At 30.3% G+C, this 16,820-nt stretch overlaps 1 long non-coding RNA gene across 1 annotated transcript; it reads left to right on the top strand.

The window, feature by feature from the left end:
- The first annotated feature begins 8,465 nt into the window (after positions 1-8,465).
- On the top strand, positions 8,466-12,290 carry LOC110694191. Its single transcript, XR_002505785.1, has 3 exons — positions 8,466-8,791; positions 11,683-11,816; positions 11,982-12,290. It is a non-coding gene; the product is annotated as an uncharacterized LOC110694191 (long non-coding RNA).
- The last annotated feature ends 4,530 nt before the right edge of the window (positions 12,291-16,820 follow it).

The raw sequence follows: 16,820 nt of genomic DNA, 5'->3' as shown, positions 1-16,820 counted from the left end.
TGATCATTTATAAATTAAGCAAATAAAAATACTTATTTTTGTTTTAACAATACATAAACTTACTTAGGGGGTGTTTGGTTCGCGGATTATAGGTATAAGGTATGGGTTTAGAATGACCAAAACCCATACCATATGTTTGGTTGTCAAAAATATGATTTTTAAACCCATACCTCAAACCCATGAGGTATGGGGTTTGGAAACCTTGGGGGGGAGGTGAGTTTGGCTCATTCCATTCACTTAGGTATCAAATACATTAAATTAAGGGATGATATTTTATTCCAGAATTAAACCAAACACATATAAAGTATCAAGTTCCAACCTGATACCACCTTAACCCTATTCCTGATTCCAAACCTATTCCTCTTTGCGAACCAAACGCCCCCTTAATACTTTCATAAAATGAACTTTCATAAATATGTAATTAGTACTTAAGAATGTAGCTAAGGATACAACAAAATAGCTTCAAATACAAATTTAGTTGTAATTTAAGGTTCATCATTATACTACCATAATTTTTACTTATATGAACTTTTATTCATTCATCTATAAATATCTTATTTGAATTTATTTTTCTTGAACTTAGATGTTTTTAAAACTTGTTAATCTTTAAAAAAAAATAATAAATAAAATAAAATAAAATAAACCCTTGTTAACTCTTAATTTATAGTATAAATTTATGTTCTAATATAAGTGAAAATAATAAGACGAATAAGTAAAGAAATGATGATGATAATTAGCTCTTATGAATTATAATAATGCATGTTTGCTATGCTTGTCAATTTGTCTGTTTTTTTTTTTTTTTTTTGACAAAGCTTGTCAATTTGTCACGTGTAATAAATATAGAAATGCATGCATTATTATCTTACATTTGAATGTGCACCTAAATATAGATAAAATCCATACTCTCTACATATCTTAGCTCCATGATTTAAGAAAATCATGAAATAATGAAAAGTATATAATATTACTCATAATGTAACGTGATTTGAAGAACCTCCAAAATATGAAAGGGGAAATGTCACTCGTGGGTCGCAAGGTGCCCAAAACTAAAGGAGCTCCCTCGCGCAAAACGTGCAAAAACTCCCTTCTTAACCCTCCCATTCGTTTATTATCTCGTGCGCAATAGTTGATTTTTTATATTTATTGGGCATTTAATATATACCATAATTAGAAATTGTCAAGACAACGTTAGTATATAGATTTTTGTCAAAAACAACGTTAGTACATAGATGCATGAGTTATGTCAAAAAAAAAAAAAAAAAAATAGATGCACGAGTAATATACTGTAATAATAGGTTAGGTCCCGTGCCATGCACGGTTATTGACAAAAAAAATCGTGTACGTATATATTTATTAGTGATCATATATTGTAATATCTCGTTTTTAGTCATTAATTTTTGTCTGTCTCAATTGTATCCTTGAAACGGATATTATGTTTGCCACATAAAAACTTATAGTAGAAGATTGTACTTTTTGAAAATATTTACAAAGATTATATTTTGCTATTCTATTTTCCATATTAATTAGTTAATTGAATGTGAATATTAAAAAAGGCAAATACATTTCTATTAATATACGGAGTAGTAATTAAATTTTATAAATAATTTCTTGAAATAAATTTTCTATTAAATATATTTTTTTAAAAAAATACTAAGGACACACCAGAAACTGACACGTGTCATTGCTGGTGTGTCTTTTAGTATATAGTTATTGATGATTGATTGATTGATTGATTGATAAATCAATGGATTTGAAAATATAAAGTACACTTAGGCTCCGTTCTCTTCACCTTAATTTTGCTGAAATGAAATTATTTTTACTAAACTGAAATTATTTTTGCTGAACTTAAATTATTTTTATAGAGCTTAAATTAATTTTACTGAACTAAAATTATTTTTGATGAACTGAAATTATTTTTACTGATTATCTATTATAATTCTTCTATAAGAAAACTGAATTTTACTGAACTGAACTTATTTTTACTGAACTAAAATTATTTTACCGAACTGAAATTAATTTTACTGAGCTGAAATTATTTTTACTTGATATTATTTTTTTTAAGGTGAAGAGAACAGGGCCTTAGGAGCTTTCATAAATAATGACTTAGTTTGAATCAAAAAAATAAAAAATAAAAAATAATGACTTAGAATAGGAATAACAAATTACTACTCCGTACTTTCCTTAAAAAAAAAAATTAAAAATAAAAAAATTACTACTCCGTATTATGTAGTTGTTGTTTTCTTGAGTTTAAGCTCTGTACATAAGTAATTGAGAATGTTAATATCTAGGGTTGAGCAAAAATTCCGAGTATTCAGAATTGGAATCGGAGCTGGTTAGGAACCAACGGATCCGAAATTGAAATTGGACCCGGTGGTTTCAACTCCGGAAAATAATTTAAGGGTTAGCTTGCAACCGGTTTCAATTCCAAATCTCAATTTTTTGGAACCAAAACCGGTTGGGTACCCGGTTACCCAACATACATTAAACTAAATATATTTTTAAAAACAAAAAACAAATATATGTTAATGTAACTAATTAGTCAAATTAAAAAATAATGTTAATATATATATATATATATATATATATATATATATATATATATTTGACGGGATATTAATTCCTAACTTTTAGGACCCGGCTGTACCGGTTCTAATTTAGGACCCGATCCAATCAATTCTGGGTCCATATCTTAAAATTTTGACTGGGTACCCGATTTGCTCACCTACGTACATCATCCTACCAGATATTATCCCACCAATTACAATCACAAACGAATCTCCTAAACAAACATTATAATTATGTTTTAAATAAAATATTAAGATTAAAACTTTATAAAGTTATAACTTTGAAAAGAATATATATCTTAGGAAACTAACCATGAAAGAATTAAAGGAATAAGATTAGGCAGGATTTGCAGAGGCCATAACTCTTAGAATATAGGGAAATTCTCAATGGTGCTCATCAACTTTTTATTTTTCTCAATGGTGAACAACACAAATTTTAATTATCTTTGGTACTCATGTGTTTTTAATATATATTAGCAATATCATTAATGATGTATTTTGGTTAAAACATTTAACTAAGGTTAGTTTTATTATTATTTTATAATAATTAAATGATTTAAAAATTAAAAAAGAAAAAAAAAACCACCACCCACTTCTTCACCCTGCCACCCGCCCACCCCCTGCCCTCCCAGCTCCAATCCCCCTGCTCCCAACCCAACTAGCCCCCCTCCCCGGCGTCGACGTCGGCCGCACTTGCCCAGACCCCCTCCCCGATGTCGTCGCCGCGCTAAACCCCCCTCCCCTATGCCGCAACCTCCAACAACAGCCCGATTAAACCTCAACATCACCATTATCTCCGGCGAACACCTTAAAAACGTCAACTGGAAAAACGACAATCTCAAACCCTTAAACAATCAAAGTTGCATTGGCATTAGTCATCAAATCTTTGATTTATTCAATAAACTTCTTCAGAAAACTTCCTTGAACTAATCGTAAATCCAAAATTTTTTGGGGACTTAGGGTTTGAAATAAAATTAAAGTTTCGAAGGAAAGGGATTGGGTGGTTGGGTCGCGCGACGAGTTTCGTGGGAGAGTGAGGGGATCGGTGGTTGGGACGCGCGACAAGTTTTATGGGAGAGGGAGACGCGAAAAGGGGAGAGTTGATGCTGGTGCCGGAGGAGGGTGGTCTGGCACGACCAACGCCAGGGGGCAGAGTGGTTGGGGCTGACAGGAGACTGGGGCTGTTGAGATTTTTTAAAAAAAAAAAAAATTGTTTTAGAATAATTAAATTATTCAAAAAATTACAAAAAAACTAACCATTGTTAAATAAATTATTAAATTAATTAGTATTGTTACCATTGAATTGATAAAAGGTAATACAAGAGTACCAAAGATAATTAAAATTGTTGTTGTTCACCATTGAGAAAAATAAAAAATTAAAGAGCACCATTGAGAATTTCCCTAGAATATAAGTCCAAATTGGGTGATTTTTGTGACTAAACTCAAGGATTTTTCAAGAGGAACAACGTTTTGTGAATTAGTAAAATGCTAAAAATGAGCATAACTTTAAATATGTACGAGCTGATTATTCCACAAAAAAGGTTAAGAAAAGTAAGAAAAAGTTTAGAGAAAAAAAATTAAAAGAAAATATGATTATTATAAATATACTTATATGAGAATTATCTAAAATTTAGAACATGTAAGTAAACATTACCAAACTTTACTTTATGAAATTTGAAACATTTGATTTAAGATTTGAATATGTGAATAAAAATATAGAACACGAGTAAAATTCAAACATATGCTTTAAATTTTATTATATAATGATTAATATGATATAATTATATCAAAAAATCTAAAACATGATCATTTTTATTAAACCGAAAATGATTAATTTTGACTTACACGGTAAAAATATTGTAAAAAGCTAACATATTTCAAAATAATTAATTAAAAATTTATTTCAAAAGATAAAATCACTTTGAAAATCAGAAAAATAATTGTTATACTGAATAGTTTAATAAAATTTGGAATATAATTAGGTAATAATTTATGGCTTTAAAAAAATAATGAATTATAAAATTATACATTTGTTGTAAAATAAGGAGAAATATAAAGATTGAGAGGGAATTGAAATGTCTATTCTACTTGTATTTCATATGATGGAGGTATACATATATATATATATAGTACAATAATTGATCGAGTTTGCTTAGAGAATAATAAACCCTAAGCTCTAGAAAATTCTAGAGTGATACAAGATGGACATCCATAAATATGTTTAGATCAGAATAAATCATATATCTTGAATATTCCGGAATGATATAAGTAGCATAATGGTCATCCACACGATATTTCATAACACTCCCCCTTGGATGTTCATTATCGAAGACTGTGCCTCGTTAAAACCTTATTAGGAAAAACCCCGTGGGATAAAAACCTAATGAAGGAAAAAGAGTACAACATTCTTCGTAATACGCTCGAGATGCTGCCTCATTAAAAACCTTACCAGGAAAACCCAATGTGGGACAAAACCATGGTCAAGGAAAAAAGAGTGCAGCGCGTATTTTCTCCCGCTGATGAATACATAACTTGAGATCTTCTAGTGCCACAACAATGATTCCAATATGTTTGGATATCTTTTCATATGTAGTAAGTAAAATATCATACGTTGATCTTCGAATCTCCTAAGCTGAAGTTGCATCTTCAATTCTTCAAGTCTTCACCTGAACATGTGAAGTGTCTTCATTTCACCATACATGTGTTTATCTCTAATATCACCATTCCAAATCTCTATTTAATAGTTGATTAAAAAGGTTAAACTCATGCGGTTATGACTTTTTCTGGAAGTCATTAATAATAAATATTGGTGATCATTATTTGATTTTACATTCATTAATAATAATTTGATGACAAAACTTGATAATATTAATGTCATTCTTCAATCTCATATGAATTATAATATAACATATGTAATTATGTACGCTAATCATGGTTCTTCTGGACCATGAGAAAACATTCTCGCGCATAAGTATTCCATTGATATTATTTAGATGTTTCATGATTGATAGGAGCTCTCTTGTAAATACAAATAGTAAATCTTACTAACTCTCATATGTTCAAAGTTCAGGTTGAGATGTTAATAATGTAGTCACATAGACTTTTCAAGAGTTTGATAATAATTGCAATATTCAAGACATAAAAATTTGTAGGGTTGGGCATTTAATACGTCGTATATAAGTTTTTTTAGGAACTCCTTTTACATGATTCATAACATGTTATTAAATAAGTGTCATCAATAATTTCATTACAATTATAAGCCCATTGGAATATAAATATCTCTTTCTAATTTTTCATCAAAGTTGTAAATATGTCTTACTATACTTTGAATGAACATTCACATACACCACAACCATTGTAAGAAATTAATCCATGCAATATGAGATATATAAAACATGATAATATATAAAAAAAATTATACAATGAGTAATGCATCTAACTTCCTACATATGCAATAAACCATTAACCTATGACTCACATACACATGAATATAAGACTCAAAATGATACAAGACATGGTACAGTGTGGATTTTAAATTCCATATTTCATTGGACTTCGGGTCCATGATAAACTTATGATCATTGTCATTATGTCGACATCAAAATGTACATATATTTCAGATCCCTTATTTATTAGTCCATTCCATTATGCATATGCATATTATTCATCGGTTCCATTATGTACCGGTATCATAAAATTCCTTTAACTTACATTTCGCATGCTATTTTACTATGATATCTGAATACATTTCTCATTGTACCACCATAAATTTTCTTACATCATAGGCCATCTATTATAATAATTCAGATATATATACCTCTTTTAGGGTATTTCATACACTATGGTATTTATATACTATTACACTATTAGTGTCAACTGCACTATCTTGCCAAATATCATATTTATTAAACATATCTTTATTTTGGAACCAATCATATACAACCTACACTTCAGGTGTAGTGATTCAAGTACAATTGACAAGATTTTATCTCAATGTATACACATAATTAATATGACCAAAATGTATCTTCAACGCTATGCAACATGAGTCATAACTGAATACAAATAAAATCATAAATGTGCAACATATCTTGATAATATATATACAAAAGTTGGCATATGTATAACTTTTCAAACTACCATTATAGGGATCATAAATATTCTTTATTTATTTATTTTTTTCGATTTTCCCAACTTTTGCTATTTCTTCTCCCCCTAAGTTGGTAAAATATCTCTTTTATAGGGGCGTCTAATTCTATACCAACTTAGTATATAAATTTGCATTAAAATTCAAATCATTGGGAGGATCACAATCAAAATTTATCTCTTCTGGAGAACAATTTCGATGAAGAATCATTTATTCATTAACTTTATATTTCATGTGTATTTATTATTAAATTTTCAATAATATTACTCTTCTGGAGATCAATGTCAATGGGGAGACATGTGTTGTACAATTGTACGTTTTTCTTTCTTCTCCTATTTCATATGTGCTGACATATAATAGCCTCAATCAAAAAAATTGTTATACAAGCATAAATCACTTGCTCGTTATTCTAGTAGGTGATGATCTTCTGGATCTTTAAAGACTTAAATAGTGTATTTGGTGAGCTTCTGATCACTTGATAGTTGACAATAATATATAAGTTATTTTGGTGAACTTCTGGTCAGCCATTACTTCTTTATAAGCCATTACTCCTTTATATAAAAAAATCAAAACATATTAAATCTTGAAATTTTCATCAATACAAATTATTATAACTCACAATCCAAATATAACTCAATCTCAATGTTACGTCTTGCCATTCAATTCATTTTATATATTTAACATTGAGAAAGCGTCAGCACATTATCAAATGAAACTTCAGGTTTCCATTACAGATAATAATTATTAAACCCGGATGACCTAATTTAATTATCACATCCAATCACTTCTCTAAATTTGAACTCTGTGATATGATATTAGAACACCAACATGTGTTTCTTTATACAATTGGCAAGATAATCAACTAATTAATATTTTATCTAATAATTACTTATATATACTCTTCTAGAGTTTTGACTATAATCTTGATACATGTTAATCTTGTTGGACATTTCATATTCTTCTGGAGTCTTTTACATAATCATGGAACATATGAATCTTACTAAAAGTGATTTTATTCTAAAAATGTAATGAGATTTATCATTTCCTCAAATTTGTCATCATTGTAAATAGGTGCTCCATTCCTTTTCCAAAAATTCTTATATTTTAACTCTTTTAGACTGCAACACTTCAGACGTGCTTTAGGTTCATTAGTAACCGATATTGTCCTTCTGGGACAATAATTTAATTGGAGCATTTATGATTAGTATATGACCAATCATTTATATCCATCTTCAAGATGGTATCATTTAAAAATATTTAAATAATATGCATGTGGCCACTTCTATTAAGTATATAGTTAATATTTGAGTTAATGTATATTCTAAACTGACCATCAATATATTTTATTATTTTTATATGCAAGAATTACATACAATCTCCCCCTAATCCTTGATATGGGGGTATGAGAATGAATCAATTCAACAACCTTTAAAATCCTTTGGCAATGTCATGTATCAAGTAATGTGTTCCTTTTAGCAAAAACATGCTTATATAAAATCACTACACCAAAAACTAGATTAGAGATCGCAAAATATAGAACGGTTATCAAAGGTAGGCGTTCTCCAGAAGAATATAGACCGTTTTAATATAAGAGGTGTTCTGTATGTTAATACATATGAAACAGTTAGCATAGTTAACCGTTCTCTATTTCTTTTTACTCAAATAATTAAAAAAAAATTATATATTATAAATTATATAGAACGGTCATCTTGACAATCGTTTTGTATTATATTAATTAATTTTTTTTTAATCAGGAGGAAATTACATACGGAGTAATAATTTACCCAAATTATCAAATTAAGGCGGATAAAAGTGAAAATTGAAGGCATGAAGCCCGCATCACTTACACTTTCATGAGTTTCATCAAAAAGTGAAACCTTTTTCTCATTTATCAGCAAAAAAAAAAAAAGTGAAACCTCCATCAAACCTCCTTAGCAAAACCTTCATCACCGCTTATTGTTTAGCTCCACTGCCGCTCTACTGCTGCTCCACCACCGCTCTACCGCTGCTCCACCGCCGCTCTATCGCCGCTCCACTTCTGCAGTACCGGACCTGTCTGCTGAGCCACAAGTAAATTGAGGTTCGAATTTTTCTCGTGATATAGTAATTGGATTCTGATAATTGTCAATCTAATTGCATGAATCATTCACATTATGTAGGAAACAGAGGTAAATTCGTAGAATTCAAGTTTTAGGTGATTGAAAAAAACTTCAAAGTTCTTGTTTTAGGGATAATTCATCGATTGTTTGTATGTATATATTTAAGCCGAATTATTGCATTAAGTTCAATCAAATTATCCTTAATTTTGTCGAATTTACTTTTATTTCAATTGTAATCAAAATTATTTTTGCCAAATTAATCTTACCTAAGTTCAATTTAGAACCCTAATCAGATTTTTTTTTTTTAAAAAGGAACAAAGAGATAGGACTTAAAACAGTGAAATAAATATACAATTTTTGGTTTTGGTTCAGTGGTGGTAATATATATTGTTGGTAGAATTGATGAGGATATGGTTGAGCCCATTTTGTGAATGAGGTTTGTTTGAAAACAAAATGTTGGGGTTTTTGTGTTTACATCTGCTTTTGAATATGATTTAGAGTCTACATAGACTTGCTATTTTACCTCTTCTTTGGCTGAATATTCATCTGCATTTAAGGTCAGACAAAATTAAATATAGAGTTTGATGCCCAATGGAACATAAAATGGTAAGTAGAAAGCAAACCAAAGAAGGGGTTATAGGCTAAATATTCTACTTGAACTAACCTATGACAAGAAAAAAAAATTCAAAGGAGTTGTAGTGCTAATTAAGCTAGTTTACATTGACATTTCGAGGGTATTTTGATCAACTAGGTAATTATCAACTACTACTATTGACATTGGGATATAATTCTTCATTATCTTCAACGGTTATATATGAGCTACTTTTTGTTGTAGAAAAATTTTGTCGGTGAATTAATGAAATGTACTAGTATATATGTTCTATTGTCCAAGTAGTAGCAATTAAGGTGTTTTTTTTTTCTTGACTAAACTGGTACAAAGCTGGAAACTACTGTATTTCTGAATAATAAAACTGAGTACTATGTTATCTTGCTTTTGATTTTCTTAATAAATTGTATTTGTAACATTCTATTTTATGAACTTCGGATACGGTACGGGTACAATTAGTATGTGTGTTCTGGTTTACAGGTGAATGTACCAATTTTTATTATAATTGCTTATCAAACTAATCAAGTAATTAGTTGATCATTTTTTTTATTGCTAAACTTACTAGTTGCTGATTGAGACATTCGAAGAATCCTTTTAGTCTGCAGTTGGTCCAAGTTTAGCTTGAGATTTTAGCACCTTAGCTAGCAATAAACAAACTAAACCCCAAATGCCCTGCCCTGCCCCTACCCCTACCCCTACCCCTACCCCTGGATTTTCCCGTGTCGTACATTTTCACGTATCTTCTATAAAATTCTTACCCGTCGTAGTTAATTTTCATGGGAGAATATTTTGCACTCTTCTTTTTCCATATGTTTAGACAAATCATTAGATTAATTAAGAGTATTATCTTGGCTTATTATCCATTTGAGCAAGGTGTTACAGTCTTACGGAGACAAAATAATAATGTCGGATAGTAGAGTAAGTACAAGTACATAATAGGAGTACATGTGAAATAATCTCTCGCAAATTGATGCAAGCATTGTGGTCTTGACTAGATTCTTGTTGCTATTAATAGGAAAGAAAGATGCTGCTGCTTCCTCTTCTGTTCTTCAGTTGTTGAAGTTGTTCTATTTAATTGAATTTTTAACTACTTTATATCTGTTTTAAGCAATTATCTTAATTAAAATATCAAATTAATTAATTTCCCTGCAACTTGTTCTATAGAATAGGTAGGAAGGTTTTTACTCTACTGTTTTGAGTTGTCAGTCGTGTTTTTTAATTCTTTTATCAATAATTTCTTACTTGTATTTTTTTATTTCTGATAACTTTTTCCTAAAAGTTCGTTTGTTTTTAAGTAGTGTGTTTACTCTTGAATGGAGGAAGTTCGGAGATATGCATGAATTAATTGCACTAGGTTATGCAAATCTATTGTGCTACAGGTGTACTATATATTTATATGACATGGATGGGTTGATTATAGGTCATATAAAGTTTATGCCACTAGAAAAATCTGTCAATAGTTCTAATGTGATTCATGTGGTTTGTGGGTGGGTAATGACTTTGAAGAATAGTAAATGTTCGAGGTGAAAGTCAGGTGGTTCAAATCGAGTCATATTCAGGTGATGAATCTTGAACTAAATATTCAATGGAACATAAAATGGTAAGTAGAAAGCAAAACAAAGAAGGGGTTATAGACTAAATATTCTACTTGAACTACCCTCTGACAAGAATAATTTTCAAAGAAGGGGTTTAATTATGCTGGTTAATAATAACCAGTTGTATTCGTTGATCCCCTCGATCGATCATTGCTCTCTATGATTTCTGTTCTCTGAGAAAAGTATGTGCTGTAGTTTCTACTAATTATTTATAAATCATAATATTATAAATTCATGGCTTAGCTAGTAAATTAGAGTATATTAGTAAGTATTAGCATGAAGGTATTCTGGTTTATTTGAATATAATGTATCTCTGATGTACAAAGGTTCCACCTGACATTTCACTAGAATTTATCCTTGTGATTATAAAGCCTGAATATTGGATCACCTTTTTTTTGTTTATAAAGCAGGTCATTATTTCTTAGGCCTCGCTCTCTTGACCTGAATTCTCCATGTTTAAACGTATGTTTGAATGTATCTAATGAGAATGAACTAGTATGTTACCTTCAACTCATAAGCTTCTGGACAGTTTTGAATCGAATTATGGTTGATTAACAACTCATAAGCTTCTGGACAGTTGTGGTTTGCAAAAGATGTTAGAGGTGACTGTTGTGGTTTTTGTCTAAATTTGCTTGTCACCTCCTTGTGATAGAGATGGTTTCTGTGGCAGTGAAGGAGATGGAGATGGTTTAGGCTGTGCTGGCGCCACTCCTGCTGGATGGAAAGGGGGCCGCTATGCAGGTGGCTGAGATGGTACTTGGGTCTCTTGGCTGGGACGTGGAGCAACAGGTGCTTGCTGAGGTGGTAATTGTCTGAGCTGGTGCTTGGGCCACTTGGCTGGAACTGTGTACTAATATCTGCTTGCTGCGTTTTGTCAAAAAAGAAAAAAGATATACTTATTTATATTTAATTAGATGGACTTATTTTATATTATTAACTAATATGTATGTATTTTACATTGTTTTGTAGTATTTTAAGCAAGTTCCTCCTACATATTCTCAACAAATGATCGAGGAGCTTAGGGAAAGGTGGATTGCATATGTTTCCGGAAACCATCAACCAAATGACAACGACGATGATATATGTGAATTGTAGATCAATATGGTATTGATATATTTAAGCATAATTTTTATTAAATCAACATTAATTAGAAAGGTGTTTTGATATTTAACTCACGGATTTGTTTGTATAATTTTTTTTTGTATGAATGATTCAATTTAATTGTGGCTGGATGTTTTAATTTTATATATGAGGTATATTTTGATTGCTTTTGTCGTATCTAGAAATATTTTTGTTAATTTATATTATACAGAATTTATATTGCATGTATACAGGATCATGGATGTATTTTACATAGGTAAAGTGGAATTTTTCTTGCAGGATAAATGTACAAGATAAAATACAGGAATACATACAACAAATACAGGTCTAAAATGAAATACTAAAAAATACAAAATTTCAAAATACAGGAATAATACAATTAAAATACATACAGGGCTAATTCGAATAATCAAATACATATGATCGGATTTTTTTAAAAAAAAAACATTAAAGAACTGTTATCTAACTTAACCGTTCTCTATTGTAATGCAATATAGAACGGTTAAGTAGCCTAAATCGTTCTCTTTTCCTTCCTCAGTGTATGAATTTAAGAAGAGAAAAGAGAACGGTTGTGACTAACAACCGTTCTCTATTTGTCAATATATAAAACGCCTAAACGACCCGTTCTCTATACTTTATACATCGCTTAGCAGAAGAACGCCCCTACGACGATCTATAAAGCCTATTCTAACAGTTCTCTAAGGTCTTTTTTGTAGTAGTGAATTATACTTATAGAACACTTATCATGTTCCTCGTGCCCAATTACATTCATCTTATAAAACGAAACCTCTTATATTTATGGGCATAATTATAAAACGTTGATTATGTATAGTTTCTCACAATGTCATATTTCAATTTATGAACTTAAAAACATTGTTTCTTGGTCTAATAGTTAATATGTAATCATCTTTGCAATTCTAATTAAGCTTTTCAATGATTTGTAATTACGAAAACATAATGAAAATATGCTTCCTTTTAATCACATGAACTCTCATTCACTTATGGAGTGAATAAATATAGTAATTTATGTATCTTCAATACTCACTTAGAGTTCAATACCTAAAATACATTCAAAACCTTTTGTAAATTCTATCTCATGGACTCTATATATAGACGCATTAGTATCGTGGATGCTTTTTAGCAACATACTTTATTAGAATCTAATAGAATTTTCTAGGTCATATACGTATCTTTATATCATTTTTACGTTTTAAAACCTTTATAAATTTAAGGAACTTCAGGTCCATATATATGTGTAAGTATTTCATGTTCAATTTATTCATTATTCTTATAATCCAATTCAACTTCATGTATATAAGTATATAAACAAAATCAATCATACGCAAATTAACATTAACACGTTCACGTTAGTGGAAAACCACATGGTTCATATTCATACTTGAAATATAAAACATAATTCAATACATAAATTATAAATAGTTTCACATGTGCCTTAGGCTTGCTTCGTACAATTTACAAACATTCAAGGTATTAGACATAGGATTTCACAAACAAATTATATGGGTAAATAATTGCTAAATCAAACCATTCATATTTGCTATGAAGCATAGAGAAATAACAAAACTCATTTATGGATAGGAAAAGTAATACCAAAATCTAGGAAATATATGTAATACAAGTTCATGAAAACCATACGTTCATAAAATTAACACTAATAATAATTCTAAATACCCTTTTAGATTCAAACTAAACAAAACTCATAGTCAAAACAAAACTACTAATTAGTTATTTTCTGCATCAAATCCAACTATTCCCAAATTGCTCATTGAACTCTAGGAATAATAAAAATACAAAAATTTGGGAAACAATATAAACATATATATTATGTAAAAGCTTAAAATTAACAATAACATGATAGTTGAGAATGAACTTTCCTGATATCAAAATCTTTCCCACTATAAAAACCAGCCTTATCGTCAAATTCATGTTGTCAACGTTATCTGCTAGCCTGTAACTCATGAAAACGTCAATGAAAAGAAAATAAAGTATAGTAATAATTCAAGATAAACAAACCAATGCAACCGAAAAATAATACGAGAGTTCTTTGTAATTAAATATAGCGGCACTACCATTAACATTCCAAATTATTAATACCGTAAGACTACTTGTACTAGTCCCAAATTAATTAGTGAGGATTGAGAATGATATGACATTCTTGAAACGTGTGATTTCATTATTAAAATATCAAAACCCATGATCAAGATTAATCTCCTTCTAATTTCTTCCTAAGATGTGATACAACAAGATAATAATGAGTATAATTTAGCACATTCAGTATACAACGAATTAATCATTAACCTAAGAAATCAACAATAAAATTTACATATTGATTAGATCTTTGGTGCTGATAACGTGTCGTAAAATTAGGAGAAATATAAAGATTGAGAGGGAATTGAAATGTGTATTCTACTTGTATTTTATAGGAAATTTTGATTTTTACCACCTTCAAATAACGACTTTATTGAATTTACCACCTCCAAAAAAAAGATTTACTTTACCACCTCATAAAAAAATAAAACATCAGTTTTACCACCAATCACCTCCAACTAACGGATTCCGTCCATAAATCCGTTAGTGGGGCCTACCTTACCTTGCACACGTGTCGCCATATTATTGGGTAAGTTTAAAAAAAAAAATTAAAAAAATCCCCATTAATCAACCGGTGTTGCTGCCACTGTCGGGACCCCCACCGCCGACCGGCCACGACCAGCCCCCACCACCTAACCGCTACGACCAGCCCCCACCACCTAACCGCTACGACCAGCCCCACCACCGCACCGCACAACCACAACCACCTTTCCACCAATTTTTATTTATTTTTTTGCTCTGTTTTCTCGAAAGCCACAACAATGGCGTCTCTTCCAATGGAGTTAATCACCTCCATTCTTTTCGATTACCCACTAAATCACTACTTCGCTTCAAATGCGTTTCCAATCAATCAGCAGCACCCATTTAATCAGACTTCATCTCGCTCATTCTCTCTCCTCTGACCGTCGTCTTCTTATCCTCAACCATGGAAGTCACTTGGAATCGACTCCATTGAAGTGGGGTTCTGAGCTTGATTCTAAAAACGATTGACAAGGTTTGATTTACCCAATTCTTTTTCTGGTTTTGAGGTTTCGATTTGTGGGTGTTGTAATGGATTAATTGCTTTGGTTTGTACAAATGTTGATGATAATCGATTTGTATCCCTGTTGTTGGTGATTTGGCTTCTTAGTTTTTGGTAGCCACCAAATCCCGACCACCCATAAATCCCCTTCTAATTCCGACCACCTCCCTAACCCACACACCAAATTCCGGCCCCTCCTTAGTCAAACACGAAATTCCGACCAACCGAGGTAATTGATTTCGTTGCTGGTTGGTTTACACGGAAGATCGGGGAAGATGAAGAAGAAACGTCAAAAAGGTGGGCCCTACTAACGGATTCGTGGACGGAATCCGTTAGTTGGTGGTAAAATCGATTTTTTGGAAATTTTGTTGGTGGTAAAGTAAATCTTTTTTTTTTGGAGGTGGTAAATTCAATTAAGTGGTTATTTGAAGGTGGTAAAAGTCAAAATTTCCTATTATATATATATATATATATATAGTACAATAATTGATAGAGTTTGCTTAGAGAATAATAAACCCTAAGCTCTAGAAAGTTCTAGAGTGATACAAGATGGACATCTACAAATATGTTTAGATAAGAATAAATCATATATCTTGAATATTCCGGAATAATATAAGGAGCATAATGGTCATCCACACGATATTTCATAACAACATTAATAAAGTAAAATTCAAATATAATTAAATAAGGTATAAAATCCGAAAGTCATAAAAATAATTATATATACTCCAATATTTTGGTGTCAATATGAATTCACTATAATACCTTTTTAAATTAAAATAATTAAGAAAATAATTACAAAAGTACAGGGTATTACACCTATTGTGATAGTAGAGAACTGCGTTTTCGTGTGATGAAATATCTATAAAAGCATAATGTCGACAATGTGGATTCAAATAACATAAACAAATTATATAAAAATTATTTATAAATTAACAAGTTACGTGAATATATAGGTTAATGCTAATCAATAAATGTTTAATGAGTAGTTTTCAAAAAAAAAAAAAAAAAAAGATTGATGAGTACTTAATTGGTTAGATTCATGATTAAAAAAGAAAAAAAAAAGTTTGTTGGATTCATATAGAGTTGTTCATGCATGTGTTTGGAATGTTGTATAATTAATAACTATTTCAGAACCAATTATAGTGTAAGTGTCTGATTGTCTACCATATGTATACTATCTCTTGATAGTCTATATATTTTGATTATACTGTTAATGATGGATTGAGATTTTTAATTGTTAGAACTAAATATGAGAATATCTAATATGTTTTGTATGCTAGAAGCTAATGGTTGTGTATTTTTTTTTTATCTTTAATATACAAATATATGCTATGAATAATATCATTGTAAAGTCCTATTATTGTTACACGTAAATAGAGGATTAATAAGTTATAGAAATCTATAGACCTAAAATTTCTAATTTGCCTCTAACCTGCCTCTCACTAATTGCCAACCACTAATAAAGAGTTTCGAGTATTGACAAGAGTTTGGATATCTTTAAAAATGTCGTTTTTTTTAACGGATATGTATACAAATAAAATATGGACTGGAGAAAATACCACGTCGAAAAGGCA

This window comes from Chenopodium quinoa, unplaced genomic scaffold, assembly GCF_001683475.1.
Source record: "Chenopodium quinoa cultivar QQ74 unplaced genomic scaffold, ASM168347v1, whole genome shotgun sequence".
NCBI classification, from domain to species: Eukaryota; Viridiplantae; Streptophyta; class Magnoliopsida; order Caryophyllales; family Amaranthaceae; genus Chenopodium; species Chenopodium quinoa.
Note: the sequence above shows the minus strand (reverse complement) of the source record. Positions and strands in the feature narration are given on the sequence as shown.